The 20,077-nt window shown below is 42.4% G+C and overlaps 1 non-coding gene across 1 annotated transcript; it reads right to left on the reverse strand.

Annotated features, from left to right (window-relative positions):
- Nucleotides 1–12,477: 12,477 nt before the first annotated feature.
- On the reverse strand, nucleotides 12,478–12,551 carry Trnat-ugu (transfer RNA threonine (anticodon UGU)). The gene has a single exon. It is a non-coding gene; the product is annotated as a tRNA-Thr (tRNA).
- Nucleotides 12,552–20,077: the final 7,526 nt, after the last annotated feature.

Below are 20,077 nucleotides of genomic sequence, written 5' to 3' on the forward strand. Positions count from 1 at the left end.
AGCTGCTGATAGTGCCTGAACACGCTGTACATGGTACAGAAACAACTGGTTCTCCCGTAGCACTCTCCATACAGTGACGTGGTCAACGTTACCTTGTACAGCAATAACTTCTCTGACGCTGACATTAGGGTTATCGTCAACTGCACGAAGAATTGCCTCGTCCATTGCAGGTGTCCTCGTCGTTCTAGGTCTTCCCCAGTCGCGAGTCATAGGCTGGAATGTTCCATGCTCCCTAAGACGCCGATCAATTGCTTCGAACGTCTTCCTGTCGGGACACCTTCGTTCTGGAAATCTGTCTCGATACAAACGTAGCGCGCCACGGCTATTGCCCCGTGCTAATCCATAAATCAAATGGGCATCTGCCAACTCAGCATTTGTAAACATTGCACTGACTGCAAAACCACGTTCGTGATGAACACTAACCTGTTGATGCTACGTACTGATGTGCTTGATGCTAGTACTGTAGAGCAATGAGTCGCATGTCAACACAAGCACCGAAGTCAACATTACCTTCATTCAATTGGGCCAACTGGCGGTGAATCGAGGAAGTACAGGACATACTGACGAAACTAAAATGAGCTCTAACATGGAAATTAAGCGTTTCCGGACACATGTACACATAACATCTTTTCTTTAGTTGTGTGTGAGGAATGTTTCCTGAAAGTTTGGCCGTACCTTTGTGTGTGTGTGTGTGTGTGTGTGTGTGTGTGTGTGTGTGTGTATTGTGTGAGTGTGTGTGAAAGTATGTGTAGTACAACGGTTATGTAATAGATTTGTGTAGCATGTGAGTTATTGCACACTATGTGAGCCTGCAAATTGTTCAGTATTATATAGTCCACAATATGTTGGCTTGCATACATTGCCCAAAGATGTGGACGTGAATGCGTTTATGTGTGGTTCCTCTATCTTCATTTGTTTATGGTTCTTCCATCTTCCATCTATAGTCCCTATACAGCCTAAACAAAGTATATAAAAATTTGTTGCAGTAGTATTGGCACTGTGTAACATTGTGTATTCAATGAATTGTATATAAAATCCTTATCATCCTCTCCTCTATTAATGTGGACTATGTATGTTTGTACCCGTGGTCTAAGGGTAGTAGCTTTCACAAGTAATCAAAACGTTGTCTGTCCCAGGATCGAAAGCAGCTACCACTTAAACTTTGATTAGTAATCACCATTGGTGACCGAAGACTTCCGTCATAAGAAGACACTCTCATTCTGCCAATAGCCTTGTCAAAGAGGACGGAGGAGCGGACAGAGATTGAGGGCACTCTCTTGTCCTTCGGGTGGGACAATGAACCTAAAGGCGGAAGATCAACTGCATGAGGGTGCAGAAGGCAATAGAAACCACTGAGTTCAAGACACATAACGTGTATCCACGGGTCATGTGGTCTGTAATTAAAAAAGTGTGATGATCATCTCTCCATTGGCAAAAGATTCCTGAATAGTCCCCAATTCGGATCTCTAGAAGGGGACTGCGACGGAGGAGGTGACCATGAGAAAAAAACGAGAAGAACCAAAGAAAATATAACGGAAATTTCACTGTTAAATGGAGAGGTGGGAGCGGATAGGTGGAAAGAGTACGTAGAAAGCCTCTATGAGGAGGAAGATTTATCTGATGTGATAGAAGGAACAGGAGTCAATTTAGAGGAGATAGAGGATCCAGTTTTAGAATAAGAATTTAAGAGAGCTTTGGAGGAATTAGGGTCAAACAACGTAGAAAGAATACATAACATTCGATCAAATTTTCTAAAATCATTGGGAGAAGTGGCAACAGAACGACTATTCTCGTTGGTGTGTAGAATGTATTAATCTGGGGACATAGCACCTGACTGTCGGAAAAATATCATGCTCACAATTCCTAAGACTGCAAGAGCTGACAAGTGCGAGAATTATCGCGCTATCAGCTTAATAGCTCATTCATGCAAGATGCTTTCAAGAATAATACACAGAAGACTTTAAAAGGAACCTGAGGATGCGTTAGATGATGATCAGTTTCGCTTTAGGAAAGGTAAAGGCACCAAGAGGCAATTCTGAGGTTGCGGTTGATAATGGAAACAAAACACGTTCATGCGATCTGTCGACCAGGAAGAAGCGTTCGATAACGTAAAATGGTGCAAGTCGTTCGAAATTCTTAGAAAAATATGGGTAAGCTATTGGGGAAAACGGGTAATATGTAATATGTACAAGAGCCAAGAGGGAAGAATAAGAGTGTACGGCCAAGAACGAAGCGCGCGGATTAGAAAGGGTGTAACGCAGGGATGCAGGCTTTTGCCCCTACTGTTCAGTCTGTACCTCGAAGAAACAATGATTGATATGAAAGAAAGTTTCAAGCGTAGAATTAAAATTCAAGATGAAAGGATATCAGTGATAAGATTTGCTGATAATAATGCTATTCTCAGTGAAAGTGAAGAAAATTACATGATGTTCTGAATGGAACGAACAGTCTAATGAGTACAGAATACGGACTGAGAGTAAATCGAAGAAAGACGAAAATAATGAGAAGTAGCAGAAATGAGAACAATGAAAAATTTAAAATCAGGTTTGATGGTCAACAAGTAGATGAAGTTAAGAAATTCTACTACTTAAGCAGCAAAATAATCAATGACGGACGGAACAAGGCGGACATAAAAGGCGTACTAGCAGTGGCAAAAAGGGCATTCCTGGGCAAGAGCAGTCTATTAGTTCAAAAATAGGTCTTAATTTGAGGTGGAAATTTCTAATAATGAACATCTGGAGCACAGCATTGTAAGGCAGAGAAACATGGACTGTGGAAGAATCGGAATAGAAGAGAATCTAAGCCTTTAAGATGTGATGCTACAAGCGAATGTTGAAAATTAGGTGGACTGATAAGGTAAGGAATGAAGAGATTCTGCACAGAATCGGGAAGGAAAGGAATATGTTGAAGGAGGGATAGGATGATAGAACATGTGTTAAGACATCATGGAATGACTTCCACGGTACTAGAGGGAGCTGTAGAAGGCAAAAGTTGTAGAGGAAGACAGATATTGGAATATATCCAACCAATAACTGAGGACGTAGTTTGCAAAAGCTACTCTGAAATGAAGGTGTTGGTACAAGAGAGGAATTCGTGGCGGGCCGCTTCAAATCAGTAAGAAGAGTGACATGTTGTTGTTGTTGTTGTGGTCTTCAGTCCTGAGACTGGTTTGATGCAGCTCTCCATGCTACTCTATCCTGTACAAGCTTCTTCATCTCCCAGTACCTACTGCAACCTACATCCTTCTGAATCTGCTTGGTGTATTCATCTCTTGGTCTCCCTCTACGATTTTTACCCTCTACGCTTCCCTCCAATACTAAATTGGTGATCCCTTGATGCCTCAGAACATGTCCTACCAACCGATCCCTTCTTCTAGTCAAGTTGTGCCACAAACTTCTCCTCAATCCTGTTCAACATCTCCTCATTAGTTATGTGATCTACCCATCTAATTTTCAGCATTCTTCTGTAGCACCACATTTCGAAAGCTTCTATTCTGTTCTTGTCTAAACTATTTATCGTCCATGGTTCACTTCCATACACGGCTACACTCCATACAAATACTTTCAGAAACGACTTCCTGACACTTAAATCTATACTCGATGCTCTTCAGAAACGCTTTCCTTGCCATTGCCAGTCTACATTTTATATCCTCTCTACTTCGACCATCATCAGTTATTTTGCTCCCCAAATAGCAAAACTCCTTTACTACTTTAAGTGTCTCATTTCCTAATCTAATACCCTCAGCATCACCCGACTTAATTCGACTACATTCCATTATCCTCGTTTTGCTTTTGTTGATGTTCATCTTATATCCTCCTTTCAAGACACTATCCATTCCGTTCAACTGCTCTTCCAAGTCCTGTGCTGTCTCTGACAGAATTACAATGTCATCGGTGAACCCTAAAGTTTTTATTTCTTCTCCATAGATTTTAATACCTACTGCGAATTTTTCTTTTGTTTCCTTCACTGCTTGCTCCATATACAGATTGAATAACATCGGGGAGAGGCTACAAGCCTGTCTCACTCCCTTCCCAACCACTGCTTCCCTTTCATGCCCCTCAACTCTTGTAACTGTCATTTGGTTTCTATACAAAATGTAAATAGCCTTTCGCTCCCTGTATTTTACCCCTGACACCTTCAGAATTTGAAAGTTAAATAAAAAAAATACTCAAAACATATAAACAGTCAGATTCTGCTAGTCATGTAAATTTCGTATAAACCAATGAATCAAATATATGAAATTTTTCACCTTCTCTATTAGCGTTAATGTGATGTATGAGGGTGTGCTGATGTATTGTTTCACTAAAACAAAAATTGTTAATATTCTGCATCCTTATTCCTCATGTCTACATATTCATTTCTCAACATAGTCACCCTGTCAACGATTATACTTTTCCCAATGATAACTCTCTTTGTTGATGCTGATATTGTAGAAGGTTTGTCTTTGTTGACGGAGCCACAACCTCACCTCGCCTTACACCGCTTCATCATTATCAAAGGGATGTCGTTAGAGGTGTTCTCTAAGTTCTGGAAACAGATGCTCTGTCACACATTGATGTCAATACAATCGCCACTGTTCACAGCTCTGATTTTTTTCATGATTTTCAATTGAAAGCGCGTTTTCTGCGGTTAGAATCTCGATTAAGGCGCACTGTTTCTCATTCGCCGATTAATTACGTTACACATTGACAAGATACAGGCTACTATTTGGAGCCCTCTAGTGGCTGAGCGTTTCACTTGCGTCAGCGTAGTGGAAAAGTCGTCCGAGTAACTTCATGACATATCAATTTTTTTATTTGCGGCTCCTTGTATTGGCCATGTTTGCAGTTAAAATTTTTGGGATTTGAGGTCCGTCAGTTACGCAAAACACCGTTTTTCTCAGTATCCAAACATGTTTCGGCACCACTGTGCCATCATCGGTGGGTTTTCGTTGTTATTTATTCTTTACATTTTGTGAGCATGAATTTTCTGGACCACTTTTGTGTTAATTATTACAGGTAGCTTGTCATGTTTTCGTGTGGCAAGCACTTCCATTCTCCGCATCATGCTGAGATGTTGTGATGCGTATGTAGCTATAACAAGTATTTTCCACAAATAACATAGTAAAACGCTTTTCACTACACCAGAGCACAGGTTGTGTTCTGGTGTAGTGAAAAGTTTGACTTTGATCTCATCAGTAATGATGCACTGTAGCTTGGAAAGTAAAACTATTAACGTTTTGTATAATTTGGTAAATTGTTAATAAGTTTGAATATTGTTTCTCAAATTTAAATAAATTTCATTCTGTAAATGTGTAGGCTACGTTCTTCATTTCACAATTCCTTTTTCTTCACCGTGTCCTAAACTTGTTGTTTGAGTCTTTTTTACCTTTTATACACCTGTGGCCACTTTGCCCTACCTACTGGGCAAAGTGGTCATTTTGCAGACATTCATTTAAGCCCACTTCTCTACTACAGAACAAGATATTGAGTAATAATACAACTTTTTACGGTTCTAGAATGTACATTGCTTAATAAGATACATTCTGTATGGTTATATGTCAAATAAGGTAAACGAAACAAAACGTTTGTCTTAGGGTGGCAACTTTACCCAGCTTTCCCCTATGTATTAGCCGCACCTCAAACGTACTTTCTCGAATAGCTTCTCTGTAACTGTGATCGAATTTCCTAGTAAATTCTTTTACAATGCGTTTCGTACCTAAAGTGGTCACGCTTAAGACTTCGTAAACTATCCCAGGTATTGAAAAACAGTCTACTGTGCGCAACAGGAAACGTACATATTAAAATCAAGCTGGTGCATAAGCTCGTAGCGTTTTTGTTTTGCATGTTGTCGAGATTCCGGTTGCTATCGGTTTATTTATCGATTGTCATTATTTATTTGTAGTTCTCTATTGCTATTTGAAATTACATACTGTCATTTGGTCGTTTGGAGAGAATGAGTGGAGCTGTGGACTCTATAAAATGGAGTACCAAGTGGAGAAACCGGAACGTTCCCGATGTATTTTTCTGTTTGAGTTCAGTAGAGGGATGGTGGTAGGGAAGGTAGCCAGAAATATTTGCGCCGTGCATGGGGTAAGCCATTGGATAGAGCATGGCAAGAAAACGGTTTTCTCGCTTTAAGGAGGATTGTTTACTCGTTAGTGGCTCTTCACGTTCAGCTAGGACTTCAGGTTTTGATGAAGATCGTTTATACGCACTAATCCACAGCGATCACCAGCAATATAATCGAGAACTGGCAGTTGTGATTTAATTTGATAATTCCATCATCGTGCAACATTTGTGTGCAAAGGGGAAGGTTAAAAAATCGGGTGTATTTTACCGCATGCCGTAAGCCAGAATCACAACAATCAGTGGGTGGCCATGTGTGCATCTCTGCTTCCTCGTTATCAATTGGCTCGTGAACAACATCGACCATGTCTATTCTTTAACATTACTGGAGAATAGAAATGGTGTCTTCATGCCAACATTAGTAAAATAAAGGAACGGTTGCTCCCAACAAAGCAGTAATTCCCCATACAAAGACCTTCGCGCATCGACGAAAGATAATGTTATGCATCTGATGGAACAGCGAAGGTGCGGCCATCACTACTGACATTTATCACCAACAACTGAGACGTTTTGCAGACGCAGTCTAAGAACAACGACCAGGAAGACTGCGTGAAGCGATAACGCCCGCTCACATTGTTCTAGACTGACACAAAGCACTATACAAGAGTTGCTTAGGGACGTCATTCCGCACCAACCTTATTCACCTGATCCTGCGCCCTCAGATTTTCACCTTTTCTGTTCTCTGTCGAACACCCTACAAAGAATTTCCTTTCCGTATGATAATTCGCTTGTAAATAGTGCAGGAGAATCTATTACTGATATCTAAAGTTTCCTTTAAGTGTATATGTTGTGTTTATTAAACTTATGGGAAACCAGTGCGAACTTATGCACCAAGCCAATACTTTAAAGTAAAGTTAATGCTTGGCGTTAGCTTTCCATCGAGATAATGCAACATATTCTTTGACATTGGATACGTAAATGATTAGCATTTCAACGCTGTAGTACAAAGTAGGTAGGACTAACGTCGTTTAAATTATGTTTGTGTGGAAATATCACGCAGTGGCTTTATCATTTATAATCTGCATTTGAATCTTCGTTATTTTTGAGAAGAACGTATTATGTCAGTTGTAAGGTAAAGTAACGTCTACACGTGCAGAAATTCACCATTGGCAATATCGTGGCCAGTCGGTGGGATCGTGGTCTATATCTGCGATTATCGTTCCGCGAGTTTTTTGACAGCATTGGTCGGGAGCCTACGGTTGCCGTGAGAATAAAGGTCGATAGCCCAGCGCCGAAGAAGACAGACATGTTGTTAGCACGGGTGTGCAATCTCGTCCAGGGTCTTGTAAGTGGCTTGTTCGAAGAGATTTGGGGGATTACAGCCGGTAGTTGTAACCTTTACTCCACGATATTTCTACTGGACACGTGTCCGTCATCTTCAGGTAAGCTATCGTAAACTTCGACGGCTCACATGAAGATGACTGGAGGGTGTCCAGTCGAAATGTTGTGGAGTGAAGTTTGCGTCGAATGGCAGCACTCCTCAAATCTCTACGAACATTAAATTCGCCGGGAATCAGCTAGCATCCAACAAGCAGCCGAATGAGCAACAGCCGAGGCTGATGCGCAAGAACGACGGCTTGTAGACGCTTTGAACCAATAACTGAAGTATAATAATGTTTTATTGGGGTCGAAGACTCTTCACAGGTTCCTAACAGCTTTCCCTGGCTTCATATAGAGGTGTCTACGGTCTACCCTTTGTAGCATGATGGACTGGGTACGCAAAACGACCACCTTTAGTTCATAAAACTGGTATTTTACTTTTGTGCTATGTTAAGGACGGAAATAGTGATCATTATCGAAGTCTCCGTAATGTCATTTTTCGACAAGGGTACCTAACACCTCATCTGGCCAGAACGTACTCCAGATCTCTCACCCACTAACAACATTTGGTTACAATTTGGAAAACCGGCACACCACCATCACCAGCCATTAAGATTGCCGGACTAGAGGACAGAGTTGAGTCAGCTTGGAATGATTTATCCGTATTTGTCATCCAAAGTCACTTCGACTACACGACCAGACGAGTAAGCGCCATTTCTGCTGCCAATAGGGGCAGTTGTGTGTACAAATTCTCACATTGTGTTTCTTCAATTATGCTAGAAATTTATTCTTCCTATTATATTGTACACGTGTAGCAAGTAAAATGTCGTTATCGTTATCCTTGCAGGTGATTCAGTTTTAAGGGCTGTCAGTGATCTTGAAGGATGATAACGATGATGTTGATGATGTGGTAGTGGTGATAAAAGTGATGGTGATGCTGCCTGGATTATAGGCTTTCTCAAGCAACGTTCTTAGCAAGTCACACTGTGGTTCTGAAGGTACCTTTTCAGCAAACCACCCGAGGCTAGTATCCTCTCAGACAGGTTAGTTACCAATGAAGTTGCAAAATATAGGTTAGAGACCCACCCTATCACACGATATTTAATCTCTGTCTCTCACATGCAATATCAATAATTTAATTTTTATGAACATCTTATCGTACATCGTCGATGGTTATGTGGTGGTCCTTTATGTATTGGTTTTTATATATTATGAAAAGGTGAAGTTAATGTTATTGTGCCTGCTTCACAACTGGAAGATTATTTACGTGAGTGACATAGTGGCGGTGCTTTCCGCAGTTAATTTGTCCGACACGGTCTTTTTATATTAAAAGACGCCACCACAATGGTCTACTTCAAATAATGCGTACATTACAATACAAATTAATAAATCCACAGAAAAAGTGAAAAGCCGGCGGCTCACGGCTTTCTGTTACTTTAATTTTACAAGCCGCTGACTCTGTATCAAAACGAAAACATTTGGAATGCGTATGGCTTTAGCATACGACTGTTTCTTTCCTGTCTCAGGGCTTTAAACTTGTGTTCCAACATGCCAACAAAATTCCAGATATATTGACTACATTTTTTAATAAGTTTGATTTTTGTTATTTTTTATTTTGTGAAAATATAAGGGTAAGGAGATTCCCGCGATTTCGTTAAGCAAGGATCGAAAAAATTAACTGAACTCAGTTTATTCAAATATGATTCAATATTGAAAATATTGATTACTTTTACTGTAGCAAAGGAAGAACCGCTAATCAAGAGAAATCTACATTTACATTTACTTTTGCTTGTCAAAATTAAAGAATATTAAGATATTTATTACGACTCTGGGCCGTTATCAGTTAGAACAATGACGTGTTCCTCTGCACCAATGTTCCTCTACAAAATTCGCATGAAAAAATTAATTTGATCACACATCCTGAATATAGGAGCTGGTGAATATAAAAATTGGCAACAGTTTTAAGTAATACATTTAGGCTAAATATTACATGAAACTTACACGTTTTCGTGCCTCGTCACAAAACGGCTTATCACACTACGAAAAAAAATTGAAGAGAGCGAATCTTTTTGCAAAAAAACAGAAATTGCAGTTACATTCGCAGATCATATTACTTGATCACAGAGTCTCTGTTATTTGTCTGAGAAGAGGTAATATTTGTATCTTTGAAGGTTGACACAGTAACATATTTCGTTACGACGTCAGTTTTGGTAAATTTGCGAAGTTATTTAATATCATTTTTATCACGTTATGTGCCGTACCGTCATAGTTACAATGTCTAGGTCAACACAGTATGTATATCTTCACAATACAAAGTCCTACATACATGCATGAAGCTAAAATTACGGCGTAATATTTGTCTCCTTTTGGGAATCACGAATTGTGCCATCATAAGGGTTGTGACTACGTGGAATAGGTAGTTTGAATCGATCCTGGAGGCTTACTCGAAGTGGTTAAGGCGACAGCTCGCAGTAAGAGAGAGAGTCGGGTGCGGGTCCCGGTCCAGCACAAATTTTCTTGTGACGCAAACAGCTGATCTCAATTCGTAATTGCAAAATGCGAATCTATTTTGTTACTTTTATTCTGCTACAAAGCAATATCCTATTGGGAAACGTTTCTAACATAATGCGAAAGAATAACAGGAGACATAAAGCAACCTGAAAAGAACATTATTATACCACCTTAACTGAATTAGTTGATGGTTTCAGTTACTGTCTGAATGTTTGAGCATGAAATGGTTAAAAAAAATACTGATTTGCTCAGAAACTCAAGCGGTAACCCCCATGTTTATTATCATATCGCTCTCATTATAATTTGACACATTTGTACTGTTAACAAAGATAGATGTAACACGTACTGCAGAACGAGTTTCCCATAAATAAGGTGTAGGTATTAGTTGTTTAACCACTACACACGAAGCAGACCATTATTTTTCACGACCGACTGTGGGCTTCTAGCGTACGTTCCTCAAAGGTACAAATGGATATGCGTCGCCTGCAGGTTTAACATGATAAATTCTTGGCTTTGTTTTTCCGCGAAACGAACGAACGTAAAGCGTACTCCCAGTTGCGGCGTTTTTGCTAATGGTGGCAGTAAAATTAATGGTATATTTAAACGGTCTAATTTCCGGCAGGATTTATACTGTGAGCAACACAACGACCCCAGCGCAGCCAGCACTTTACTGAGGAGGCCATTTATTCCATTTCGCCATTACAGCAGTAATACTTGCGCCCTCTCCCGCGAGCGGTCTGGAACAGATATAACAAATGGGTCGTTGCCGTGCAGTTGCCACAAATATCGTGCATAGTGAAGTACGGAGCGATAAATGCAGACGACGATAACGTTTCCAGTTCCACACGTGTCACACGAGGCCAGGATAAAATTGCGAGATCGGTGTAAACAGATTCTGGCTACCGTTAAAAATTGTTTGTGCAGATCACGATGTCACTGCTGTGCGCGCGAGCAAAAACAAGGGGGACCCTAGATGATGCTGAGTTGCGGACACTAGCATCCTTATCGCTGCCGGAGCCCGTATCCTGCACTTTACTGGAGGGAATGGCGCCTGCCTCATGATATTGTTGCTGCTACAACTTTAGTGTTCAGCACTCCATATTAAAACATTACATACCGCCGTTGGAATTAAGAAGACACATTAAAAAAGGGCACAAAATTAATTCAACAACTGAAAATTCTGCAACTTAAATAGCCCTAAATATAACAATCAAGGTTTATTGGCCTGGTCTTACCCTTGGCGACAAGCGATTTTTGAAATGTAAGCCACATTTACTTTCTCTCCTTATAGGACCTTGTACTTCTAAACCTTTTGAATGGTTTCACTACGAAACCGTTGAGGAGAATGATTATAAACTGTTGGCATACAAGGCTAACACAATTTTGTAAGGCATTACTAAATATTAACACGTGCAAAAGTTCATAAACATGAAATTAGTACTTTAATAGGGAGATACGCAGAAGGACTGCAAGCTAGAAGATCTTTACCAACGCGCTACAGAGTTGCCTTACATTTGTTAAAAAAAAGTCACGTATCACTATATTAGAAAGTGCAGAAAAATCGGTATGCACACCAACTTCATAAAGCTGCAAGAATTTCGTTTGTCGCTATCCACAGGAAAAGCGGAATCCATTGGAAACAAGGTCAGGTGTACTGGAACTACTGAAACAAGAATTGTCTCCAGGAACACATGAAGATCTCTATCCACGAAAACAGAGAGACAGTAAGTGATCAGGCTGTGGACGAATTGAAAATCAGTCCTATCACCGGAAACTAAATTTTTGGGCTAATCAAATTATTACTGCCCAAAAGTATGTGCATAAAAGTCATTACAATTTATAAACAAAACAATTTTCACAGTAAAAAGAACTCAAGTTCTAAAAGATACTGCCTTTGCTAAAAACACGGTTAATAGTCAGTCAGAGGATTTCCGACAAGAAGTTCGGCACGACTTGGCAATTTTTGGCTAGCGTGCTGGGGCTGTCAGTAGGCGGTAATAGTTCTGTGGATACGAATAAACAGTTCTCCAATTCTTGCTTTCCGAATCAATTACCGTTGTGGACTTTAATAAGCTATTAACTTCGTCTCAGATGTCGTCTTCCACAGCGGGAGAAAATAGGTAGCTCGTCTTGCAGCGCGTAGCTCTATGTTGTTACCTTCTATCTCCTGGTTTGCAGCACATCCCTCCTCCTTTCCCGCTTGATATCCTTCGAGAACCAGGTGTCCAGTGACAGAAACGCCAGGGTAATGTGCGTTGTGGCTCTGAGCACTATGGGACTTAACTTCTGAGGTCATCAGTCTCCTAGAACATAGAACTACTTAAACCTAACTAACCTAAGGACATCACACACATCCATGCTCGAAGCAGGATTCGAACCTGCGACCGTGGTGATCGCGCGGTTCCAGACTGTAGCGCCTAGAACCGCTCGGCCACCCCGGCCGGCTAATGTGCGTTGTCGCCAGAAACTTGTTCTGTTGAAACCCTCAGCTGCCGACAGGTGTTGTTGATATACCTCGATGTGGACAGTTGAAAATGTGTGCCCCGACCGGGACTCGAACCCGGGATCTCCTGCTTACATGGCAGACGCTCTATCCATCTGAGCCACCGAGGACACAGATGAATAGCGCAACTGCAGGGACTTATCCCTTGCACGCTTCCCGTGAGACTCACATTCCTAACTGTCCACAATTCTACATATGTAATGTGCCTTATAGACATTTGCCCATCCACTCATTACTCGCGCACGCTTTGGCGATTCCCGTAAGAGTTTGGCCAACCTGTGCGCATTCGCACAGACGAAGGTCAATGGCTGGGTAGCCTTTAACTATATATGTGAAGACAGTAACTGTTCTCGAAAGAACAGAGTACTGTTGATGACCGTGCAGTTTTTCCCTGGAATAAATGAAGCAGGAGATCCCGGGTTCGAGTCCCGGTCGGGGCACACATTTTCAACTGTCCACATCGAGGTATATCAACAACACCTGTCGGCAGCTGAGGGTTTCAGTTAGTCATCATTTATTCCAGGGAAAAGCTGCACGGTCATCAACAGTATTCTGTTCTTTCGAGAACAGTTACTGTCTTCACATATACTTGTTCTGTTCTCGGCTTATGTGGCTTGGATCATGGTCATAACAGCAGTTTGGGTCCTATTTCCTGGTTACTGTTCCTCTCACTCACTATCAATCCAATTCGTTTTCATTAAAGAGGATAAAATCATTTGTTTCACATTCGTCAGGATATAATCATATTGACGCTACTTACACAGTGAAAGCTCTGTCGCCAAAGTTCATCACAGATTTCACGTGGCCGCACTAGCGACCTACATGAAGGAAAGGCAGCCATAGTTTAGCGAACGCTCCGTTCACGAGAACTGAAGCTAAACCATGTGACAAACCTAAAATAGTAAATTCATTGATTCCAACAGCTAGGTAAACACTCAACTAAGAACGAGCGCCGCATATGAGCTATATCGTTTACCATCTAGTTTTCCTTGGTCGGACACGGAAGATAACATCGCAGTTCACAATTTTAGATGAGAAAATGTTACGAATAGGAGGTGAAGTTCCAGGTCCCATCATTGTTGCGTTCTGTGTCCGCATGTATAGCGATGTTCCAAACTTAAGGGCGAAAGTTGCTTTCGTTCTCTGTGTCGCCGTCACGTAACAAGCTTGATGGAATCCGGACCTTACATAGGAAGAACTACTATAGTATAGTGCAGAAAGTAAATGAAGGAGATACGCAATGAGACGAATATAAACGATACTTTTGTTCGAAGAAAATAACTGCGATCAAGTCACCACAATTCAAGATGGCCCCCTAAACATAACCAAATCCGAGTCATCATTCTTGATAGAGTGGGAGTGACCACGTACAGCAATGCATGCACTGCAACGAGAACCCACGCTGGCCACAAAGTTGGGATGGAATTCATGTCGTTGGGTTTTCCACTCCTCCACCAACGAGGTTGACAATGAGGGATGGTCGTTGCTGAATGTGCGAGTGTTGCAAGACGTCTCCCCAGAGCACCCCAAAAGCACTCTATGGAATTTAAGTCGAAGGCACAGGCAAGCCGAATATACTCTCTTCCAAGAGCTCTTCCACTGCGCAGTTCTATGCTGTCGCGTTTTGTTATCAGCAAAAATGAAGGCAGGCCAGATGTCCCCCAGAAAGATCGCACTTGGGAAAGGATTGTGTGTCTCTCTAACGTTGACCGGTAAGAGTACAGAACTAGACTGGAGATGCGACAAGAAGTCATACAGAGAGCGCGCGAGCATATTGTATAATTGGAACAGTATTGCACAAATACCGAACAGGTCACATAATAAAACGTCATCAGATGGTGAATGAGTGACTTTAATATTACACGTTTCATGATAACCCATCATAAGATATTTGTAAAACAGAGGATACACAATCATTTAGTAAAAGCAAAGGTACTACCATGGCCCATCACAAAAATATCCACAACTTACAAATAAAAGACACACACCAGATAAATCGAGCCGTACAGATGAACTAACCTATATGCGCCGAGCAAAAGTAAGGCAGCGACTCTCAGCTTCCGATCGGAAAGCTACACTACTGGACATTAAAATTGCTACACCACGAAGATAACGTGCTACAGACGCGAAATTTAGCCGATAGGAAGAGGATGCCGTGATATGCAAATGATTAGCTTTTCAGAGCATTCACACAAGGTTGGCGCCGGTGGCGACACCTACAACGTGCTGACATGAGGAAAGTCTCCAACCGATTTCTCATACACAAACAGCAGTTGACCGGCGTTACCTAGTGAAACGTTGTTGTGAAGCCTCCTGGCCCGCATCTCGTGGTCGTGCGGTAGCGTTCTCGCTTCCCACGCTCAGGTTCCCGGGTTCGATTCCCGGTGGGGTCGGGGATTTTCTCTGCCTCGTGATAGCTGGGTGTTATGTGCTGTCCTTAGGTTAGTTAGGTTTAAGTGGTTCTAAGTTCTAGGGGACTGATGACCATAGATGTTAAGTCCCATAGTGCTCAGAGCCATTTGAACCATTTTGATGCCTCGTGTAAGGAGGAGAAATGCGTAACATCACGTTTCTCACTTTGATAAAGGTCGTATTTTAGCCTATCGCGATTCCTTTTTATCGTATCGCGACATTGCTGCTCGCGTTAGTCGAGATCCACTGACTGTTAGAGTATGGAATCGGTGGGTTCAGGAGGGTAATACGGAACGCCGTGCTGGATCCCAACGGCCTCGTATCACTAGCAGTCGAGATGACAGGCATCTTATCCGCATGGCTGTAATGGATCGTGCAGCCACCTCTCGATCCCTGAGTCAACAGATGGGGACGTTTGCAAGACAGCAACCATATGCATGAACACTTCGACGACGTTTACAGCAGCATGGACTATCAGCTCGGAGACCATGGCTGCGGTTACCCTTGACGCTGCATCACAGACAGGAGCGCCTGCGATGGTGTACTCAATGACGAACCTGGGTGCACGAATGTCAAAACGTCATTTTTTCGGGCCGCATCTCGTGGTCGTGCGGTAGCGTTCTCGCTTCCCACGCCCGGGTTCCCGGGTTCGATTCCCGGCGGGGTCAGGGATTTTCTCTGCCTCGTGATGGCTGGGTGTTGTGTGCTGTCCTTAGGTTAGTTAAGTTTAAGTAGTTCTAAGTTCTAGGGTACTTATGACCACAGCAGTTGAGTCCCATAGTGCTGAGAGCCATTTGAACCATTTGAATCATTTTTTCGGATGAATCCAGGTTCTGTTTACAGCATCATGATGGTCGCATCCGTGTTTGGCGACATCGCGGTGAATACACATTGGAAACGTGTATTCGTCGTCGCCATACTGGCGTATCACCCGGCGTGATGGTATGGGGTGCCATTGGTTACGCGTCTCAGTCACCTCTTGTTCGCGTTGACGGCACTTTGAACAGTGGACGTTACATTTCAGATGTGTTACGACCCGTGGTTCTACCCTTCAATCGATCCCTGCGAAACCCTACATTTCAGCAGGATAATGCACGACCGCATGTTGCAGGTCCTGTACGGGCCTTTCTGGATACAGAAAATGTTCGACTGCTTGCCTGGCCAGCACGTTCTCCAGATCCCTCACCAATTGAAAACGTCTGGTCAATGGTGGCCGAGCAATTGGCTCGTCACAATTCGCCAGTCACTACTCCTGATGAACTGTAGTATCGTGTTGTTGCTGCATGAGGAGTTGTACCTGTACACGCCATCCAAGCTCTGTTTGACTCAACGCCCAGGCGTATCAAGCCCGTTATTACGGTCAGAGGTGGTTGTTCTGGGTACTGATTTCTCAGGATCTATGCACCCAAATTGCGTGAAAATGTAATCACATTTCAGTTCTAGTATAATATATTTGTCCAATAAATACCCGTTTATCTTCTGCATTTCTTCTTGATGTAGCAATTTTAATGGCCAGTAGTGTATATATTAGCGAAGTGGGTTCCACATTATTGCAGTTATAAATATTTTTACGGGAAATTACACTAGGTACTTAAATTGACAAGATATATACTCATAATTGACATTCGTGTTTGAACTGGATGTCACATTATTAAGGTAAGAAATACATTATTTGGTTTGCAACAAAATCTTTCCTTTGCTAACCACATGCCTATTAGTATTTAGTGGCTTTAGCAGTTAGAATCTTTTATCTAGCTGGCAGTACTGACGCTCGCTCTATTGCAGTAGTTCGCATAATGAAGACTTTTGTGAGGTAAGTGCTTAAATGAAATGTATAGGTTATTGTTAGGATTGCTTATTATTCATAGCCATTCTTTTGTATAATTATTTGAAGTCAGGTTGTATTTTTATTTATTTATTTTTATTTTATTTTTATTTTTATTATTTTTTATTCAGCTGTTTCAGAATCAAATAACGTAGAAGTTTCATCTTCTCAGTCATTCAGCAATTTAAGTACAGATTCACACATTTAAATAAAGCAAATTCACAATTGCAAACACAGTTGTCCATAGTACTACGGGATTGTTATCATTGACAAGATATACACTCATGAATAATTTTCAGTCTCCAAGTCGGATACTTCCAGATCGTGAGCCTATGCTAACACTTCAGACCTCTACCCTCCATCAGTGCTAACTTCTCACATTTAACATCCATCACTGCTGGCTATTCACCTCCAACTGCCGGCCGCGGTGGCCGTGCGGTTCTACTCGCTCCAGTCCGGAGCCGCGCTGCTGCTACGGTCGCAGGTTCGAATCCTGCCTCGGGCATGGATGTGTGTGATGTCCTTAGGTTAGGTAGGTTTAAGTAGTTCTAAGTTCTAGGGGACTGATGACCACAGCAGTTTAGTTACATAGTGCTCAGAGCCATTTGACCCACCTCCAACTCGCCAACAATACTTCCATCACTGCTAGCGACTAACTTACAACTGCCCAACACCACTGGCCATTAACTTCCAACAACGAGTCCAAACAGCCACAGAGTCTCTTATAAAGAAAGCGCACTCAGAAATCCAATGCAAAGAGCTACACAGCGCTGCCAATACAGAAGCAGCCCACGTGCAACCGTAATCAGAACTCTAGTGCTATTTCGATTGCTTCCTATGAAGAAAATGGGTCCCTCATTATTGCAGTTATTCATAAACTACTGCCTCCACAATAAATACCATTAACATTTTCTGTAAAAATGTGATCGCAATTTCATTTTCACAAATCAGGAAATAATTTTTTCAGCGATAAATTTTCTCCGCTAATAGTGTTTTTTCGCGAGATTCTGTAGAACTTTTCAACTTTAGCACAGAGAACTTCAGAACTATAGCATATCTACCGGACTCTGAAAAAAAGTGTATTTCTCGAAAGTCGGGTCCCAATTCACAGATAGTCAGCTAGGCAGAAATGTGATCATAATCTCTTTCAAGAAACTCTACAGAACTACTCAAAATTTGTACAGAGGGCTCTAGAACTGAAGCACATATATATTTTTCGACAATTGGTTGCCATCTTGACAGCTGTTCAGAATTGTGATCATCGATATTTTCACAAAATTTTACAGAACTATTGAAACTTTTTACAGAAAACTCTATAACTATAACTTACGTATCAAGAAGCCTGATGAAATGTATATTTTTCGAAAGTCGGGTGCCAACTACACATGACTGTGGAACTGGGTTCCTCGTAATTCCAATTATCTCATAAATTATTATTATCGGCCCCAAAAATATCCTAAGTATTTTCTGTAGAACTCTTCGGGAGACATGCAGAATTGTGATTATTAATATTTTCGCAAGTATGGCAATTAATTTTTTGTACAAGATTAAAATTTTCTCAAGTTTTGTTGTTTTCTTCGCGAAATTGTGTACAACTATTCAAATTGTGTACAGAGAGTTCTAGAACTAAGGCATACCTATCAAGAACCTCGAGATATAAATATATATTTCTCGAAAGTTGGGTATCAACTTCACATGACTCGGTGTCATCACTGCGTTGGCAGATGTAGGTAGTTTGACTGTATGTATGTATGTAGGACTGACCGACATGGATTTTGCTACCAATTCAGCGAACACACATACTAAAAAAAAATGCGGCATTAGTCTGACATCTGTTCAAAGAAGGGCTTTACATAATTACGACTGGCAGAGGAATGACTCTCCTCTACGTTGAACCTAAGGAGTGGGAATCAGAATCTTGCATATGTCTGTATACGTTTAAGACGCAAAAAATGATTGTTAAATAAAATTGTTCCAGTTCTTATGTTCGTTGCTTTTGCGATCTAAACCAGTACTAATTCTGTATTTAATTTCTTAACTTGTTATTTGTCTCATCATTCACAATTTCTGTCGTCGTTTGACGTGGACATCGCAAAAACCTGTACGGTCTCAAAAAAATCTCTCTTGCTTCTACGTAAGCAAAATTATTTTAAGACTTTTTCTCCGATGTTGACGCTGTAAACCACCAGTCTAATTATGTGTGTATTTTATATAGTCGGTTGGATCTTTCTTTCTAATTGACTTTATGAAATGAAATGATCGTACGGCATTGTTGGCCGGGAGGCCCCATGCGGGTAAGTTCGGCCGCCGTATTGCAACTGATTTTTCGCTGACGCCACTTCGGCGACTTGCGAGTCAATGATGATGATGAAATGATGATGAAGAACACACAACACCCAGTCATCACGAGGCAGAGAAAATCCCCGACCCCGCCGGGAATTGAACCCGGGACCCCGTGCGCTGGAAGCGAGAACGCTACCGCAACACCACGAGCTGCGGACATTTGACTTTATTTAGTCCTTTAACGAATTGTAGAACATAGGTACTAGTTTGCCACTTGTCCGCCGTGTAGCGGCACTAGGTGTTCACTGTCGCCGCCGGCCGATATACACTCCTGGAAATGGAAAAAAGAACACATTGACACCGGTGTGTCAGACCCACCATACTTGCTCCGGACACTGCGAGAGGGCTGTACATGCAATGATCACACGCACGGCACAGCGGACACACCAGGAACCGCGGTGTTGGCCGTCGAATGGCGCTAGCTGCGCAGCATTTGTGCAACGCCGCCGTCAGTGTCAGCCAGTTTGCCGTGGCATACGGAGCTCCATCGCAGTCTTTAACACTGGTAGCACGCCGCGACAGCGTGGACGTGAACCGTATGTGCAGTTGACGGACTTTGAGCGAGGGCGTATAGTGGGCATGCGGGAGGCCGGGTGGACGTACCGCCGAATTGCTCAACACGTGGGGCGTGAGGTCTCCACAGTACATCGATGTTGTCGCCAGTGGTCGGCGGAAGGTGCACGTGCCCGTCGACCTGGGACCGGACCGCAGCGACGCACGGATGCACGCCAAGACCGTAGGATCCTACGCAGTGCCGTAGGGGACCGCACCGCCACTTCCCAGCAAATTGGGGACACTGTTGCTCCTGGGGTATCGGCGATGACCATTCGCAACCGTCTCCATGAAGCTGGGCTACGGTCCCTCACACCGTTAGGCCGTCTTCCGCTCACGCCCCAACATCGTGCAGCCCGCCTCCAGTGGTGTCGCGACAGGCGTGAATGGAGGGACGAATGGAGACGTGTCGTCTTCAGCGATGAGAGTCGCTTCTGCCTTGGTGCCAATGATGGTCGTATGCGTGTTTGGCGCCGTGCAGGTGAGCGCCACAATCAGGACTGC

Source organism: Schistocerca cancellata, chromosome 2 (assembly GCF_023864275.1).
Source record: "Schistocerca cancellata isolate TAMUIC-IGC-003103 chromosome 2, iqSchCanc2.1, whole genome shotgun sequence".
In the NCBI taxonomy this organism is placed as follows: domain Eukaryota; kingdom Metazoa; phylum Arthropoda; class Insecta; order Orthoptera; family Acrididae; genus Schistocerca; species Schistocerca cancellata.